Source organism: Atractosteus spatula, unplaced genomic scaffold, assembly GCF_055471065.1.
Source record: "Atractosteus spatula isolate fAtrSpa1 unplaced genomic scaffold, fAtrSpa1.hap1 Scaffold_55, whole genome shotgun sequence".
NCBI classification, from domain to species: Eukaryota; Metazoa; Chordata; class Actinopteri; order Semionotiformes; family Lepisosteidae; genus Atractosteus; species Atractosteus spatula.
Genome location: NW_028296885.1, coordinates 105,320 through 110,258, shown reverse-complemented (window position 1 = coordinate 110,258; position 4,939 = coordinate 105,320). Strand labels below are relative to the sequence as shown.

The 4,939-nt window shown below is 42.2% G+C and overlaps 1 non-coding gene across 1 annotated transcript; it reads right to left on the bottom strand.

Moving 5' to 3' along the window:
* Window positions 1–4,662: 4,662 nt before the first annotated feature.
* Window positions 4,663–4,734, bottom strand: trnaw-cca (transfer RNA tryptophan (anticodon CCA)). Its single transcript has one exon. It is a non-coding gene; the product is annotated as a tRNA-Trp (tRNA).
* Window positions 4,735–4,939: the final 205 nt, after the last annotated feature.

Sequence of the window (4,939 nt, the reverse complement as noted above, 5' to 3'; positions counted from 1 at the left end):
GTTTTGTCACATCTGGGTGTTAACTGAATATTTTTTTAGCATTATTTATTGTGTTTTGACTCTATACTTGTGTTTCTCAGGAGACAGCAGAAATATTGATGTTTACATTTATATTCACATTCCCGGTGATATTGACTTAGGTACTCAACTATTTACTTGTAGTTTGACTTGTGTCCAAAGTTGAAAATCTCTCCAAACATCAAGATGGCTAAGGACGTGGAAAGAAACTCAGTCACATTTAGAGAAGGTAATGTTTAGATCGGATTAATTCGAAGTGTGTCTCTGGGTGCGTTTGATCTACCAACGTTGTGTTTAACTGAAGAACACCCTGACTAAGTGTGGCATAGAAACTGACACGTGTCGTATTTTTTCTACATTCACAGATTTTTGGCTAAAGTAAAAACGAATCGTTGTCATTTTCTTTCCAGCTGGCAGTAATTATTTTGCATTGATAAGAAAGATGAGCCCTTTATTTTTCGCAATTTGTGGATTTCTTGAAAAATAAGTTGTGCCAAAAACGAAATGAACACTTCTTTTAAACATAATGCAGAAGCATGTTGTCTATAACAATAAACGGTGCGAGAAGACAGGAAGAAAAGCAGCGCGGGGATTTGAACCCAAGATCACCGGTTTACTAAACAGGCGTTTTAACCAACTAAGCCAGAACGCTGGCAAAGCACTGCTCTTTTACAGCCAGTTGGATACACCGCTCTGTCACATCTTTGTTCGGTGTGCGGTGAGCCTGCTCGCTGAGCAAGTTAAGAAAGGATGTGAAATGGCTTTTACCCATTTAGCTCAATATGCTTTTGATGATCTACAGGGTGTCCAGTGCAACACAGGCGATGGACTGCTGGGATTTGGAGCCAAGATTTCCCGTTAACTAGACAGGTGCTTTAACCAACTAAGCCACGGCGCCGGCAGAATTCTCCTCTTTTACTGCCGCTTGGACACACCGCTCTGAGACACCTGCGTTCAGTAAGCGCTGAGTCGGCTGGCTGAGCATGTTGCCTCCTTTACATTCAATTGGAGCCCCGACACTAAGAGAAACGTACAGAAATGGCTTTTATCGGGCACTTTTCATGTCCAATGCGCTTGACATCTCCCAAGGGCGACAGAGTTCATTTACGACACTTTTCCTTTCTTTCTTTCTTCTTTCTGTACTATTTGATGAAAAAAAAAACGAGAAATCATGTAAGGGACAATGTGTTTTTTCATGGAGAAAACGTGCACCAGGAAATGTTGTGTTTAGAAGAAGTGAGTTAACATGAAAAGTGACCTAATTTACCGGAAGAAATGCTCACCTAGCAAGATCTGCTTTACTACAAGAGAGACAGAGTGAAAGGCGTGATAATTTCACGCCGTTGTGGAACAAAACGCTATTTTCTTTGAATTCTAAATCAATTAGAAATTCAGAGCGACACATAAACGCGTTGTCTGTTTAAAAGTGATGATTTTTTTAAAACTGATAAAAATGTAGAAAACACGTTTCTCACAAATTGTAGATGTGGTGGTGTACTAGTAGCGGCGCTGAACTCACCAAAGCGCAATTCAGTTACGTGAGGGGCTAGTGGTTTAATGGATAACGCGTCTGATTTCGGTTTATAAGATTGTCGATTCGACTTCTACCGGGGTTGTGTGATTTAAATCAGGCTCCTCAGAAATAAATGTTCAGTATTTAAATAGACCGCACCTGAAAGAAAACGTTGGGTCTGGGTTCCTTTCTTTCCTGCATGAAATAGCAAATCGTTACAAAAAACACCAGCTAATGTCCAATATCGTTAGTCAAACATGAATATACTGTAGGTCTTGGTACATGGGAGTGGATTTCAACCACAATTAAAAAAGGACAAATTATAATTACAGGCTTCAGACACTTTTTTATGCAAAAGTGACCAAACACTCCCTAACTTTCAGGTATGCTTGAACCTGTAATAAAAACGAGGTCTGAAGCTTCAGTTCTCAGATGTTACTGTCTCTAAAGTCGGATGTGATGTTTCGCGGATGTGCAGTGTGGCTTTTCTCTTGTCGTGTTCAAGATGATTCGCTGCATAAGCTCCTGACTGGGTGTTGTGTACTACTGTTATTTCGTTCAGATAAAACTGAACTGCATGGTGTAATTTCCAGGTTTGGTACCAGCAGAACCTGCAAACACATCAGCTGATTTCAACGTGATTTGAACACCCAAGGTTCTAATCTGGAGTCAAACGAACTACCGCTGCGCCACGAAATCACCCGCAAGATGTGCTTTTAATTCCCCCAAAGAGAAAAATCAGCGTCCCTGAAAAAGATATTTTTCCATTCTCTCCTGTGAGGAGCGCCGCTCTTCCAACGAGGGTCTTTTCTTCCCAGACCACAGATTATTCTTTCCGCCCGGCTCTCTCACAGAGAGCAGACACACCGTCTCCACTGATGTGTTTACTACATCTATAGATCTGACCCCCTACAGCCACGATATTCCTGGACAGGATATTTACCACCAGCCTGGTGAACTTCTCATCTTGACCTCTCCCAGGAGGAGCACAATTAACACAGAGTCCTCTCTCCATTTAGCAAATAACACAAAACACTGTTTACCTGTCAAGACAGAAAAACCGGGCTGCTCCAGGTGAGGCTTGAACTCACAACCTCGGTATGACTCCACTACTCATGTCATTTGACATGGCCTGAACCAGGAAAAAGATTGGAAAACGAGAAGTTATCTCGTTGTTTTAAAACTTGCCTACTCTTTTAATTTTTAGGTCAAATCTTTTATTTTGGAGTACTTTCAATTGATGTTAATCCTTGTCCCGATGCACGATTCTGGGCCATGGTGCATCTTGAATAATGTTCTTATGGGCTTCAGTTTGGAAAAGTGCGCTCTTCAGAAGCTACCGAAACCGCTAATGGTTACATTACACTTAATGCAAAAGCAACGTTCGGGTCTTTATAAAGAGGGTTAAGGTTTCGGCTTTAGCAGAGACAGTGTTAACATTGACAATATTAAGAAGATCGTTCCTGGGTGGACTTGAACCACCAACCTTTCAGTTAACAGCCGAAAGTGCTTGCTGATTGCGCCACAGAGACTGACGAGAGAGGGTTTTCTCCATTCGCACCTTTCCGGTCAAAAAATAAACATTGCTTGCATTTTCTTGCCAGTCGGCAATATTCCTTCTGCTCTGATAGCCAAGAATTAAATTTCATTTTTCACAAGCTGTATGAATTTCTTGAAAAACAAGTTGTTGCAGAAAGGAAATGCATTCATGCATTAAACTAAATCAAGCCCTATGCGGTTGTCCAAAATGGTACTTTCTGCACAAAAAGACAGGAAGAAAGGCACAGCTGGGATGTGGAGCCAGGCTCTCCAGTTAACGAGACAGGTACTTAAAGCAACTAAGCTACGGCGCCAGCAGAATTCTCCTCTTTTACAGCCGCTTGGACACACCGCTCTGAGCCATCTGCGTTCAGTAAGCACTGAGTCTGCTGGCTGAGCAAGCTGCCTCCTTTACACGCAACAGGAGCCCCGACTGTAAGAGAAACGAAGAGAAATGGCTTTATTGGGCACTTTTCATGTCCAATGCGCTTGACATCTCCCAAGGGCTGCAGAGTTCATTTACGACGCTTTTCCTTTCTTTCTTCTTTCTGCACTCTTTGATGAAACAAAGCGAGAAATCATGTAAGGGAAAATGACTTTTTTTCATGGAGAAAACATGCACCAGGAAATGTTGTGTTTAGAAGACGTGAGTTAACATGAAAAGTGACCTAATTTACCGGAGCAAATGCTCGCCTAGCAAGATCTGCTTTACTACAAGAGAGAAGTAGAGTGAAAGACGTGATCATTTCACGCCGTTGTGGAACAAAACGCTTTTTTCTTGGAATTCTAAATCAATTAGAAATTCAGAGCGACACATAAAGGCTTTGTCTGCTTGAAAGTGATGATTTTTAAAAACTGATAAAAATGTAGAAAACACGTTTCTCACGTAGATATTTAAGATGGGGGTGGGGTATTACTAGTAGCGGCGCTGAACTCACCATGGTGCAATTCATTTACGTGACAGGCTAGTGGTTTAATGGATAAGGCGTCTGATTTCGGTTTATTAGATTGTCGATTCGACTTCTACCGGGGTTGTGTGATTTAAATCAGGCTCCACAGAAATAGATGTCCGTTATGTAAATGAACCGCACCTGAAAGCAAACGTTGGGTCTGGGTTCCTTTCTTTCCTGCATGAAATAGCAAATCGTTACAAAAAAAACACCAACTAATGTCCAATAGCGTTAGTCATTTAAGTAAACATGAATATACTGTAAGGTCTTGGTACATGGGAGTGGATTTCAACCACAATTAAAAAAGAGCAAATTATTATTACAGGCTTCAGACACTTTTTCATACAAAAGTGACCAAACACTCCCTAACTTTCAGGTTTGCTGGAACCTGTAACAAAAAGGAGGTCGTTAACTTCCATTCTCTGATGTTACTGTCTCTAAAGCCGGACGTGATGTTTCGCGGAAGTGCATTGTGCTTTTTCTCTTGCCGTGTTCAAGATGCTTCGCTGCATAAGCTCCTGACTGGGTGTTCCGTACTGCGCTGTTACTTCGTTCAGATTACCCATGCGGTGTACAGATAAAACCCGACTGCGTGGTGTAAGTTCCGGGTTCGGCACCAGCAGCACCTGCAAAATCACCAACTGACCTCGACGTGATTTGAACACGCAACCTTCTGATCTGGAGTCAGACGCGCTACCGTTGCGCCACGAGGTCACTCGCTTCAAGTGCTTTTAATTCCCCCAAAGAGAACAATCAGCGTCCCTGGAAAAGTTTTTTTTCATTCTCTCCTGTGAGGAGCACCGCTCTTCCAACGAGGGTCTCTTCTTCCCAGACCACAGATTATTATTTCCGCCCGGCTCTCTCACAGAGAGCAGACACACCGTCTCCACTGATGTGTTTACTACATCTATAGATCTGA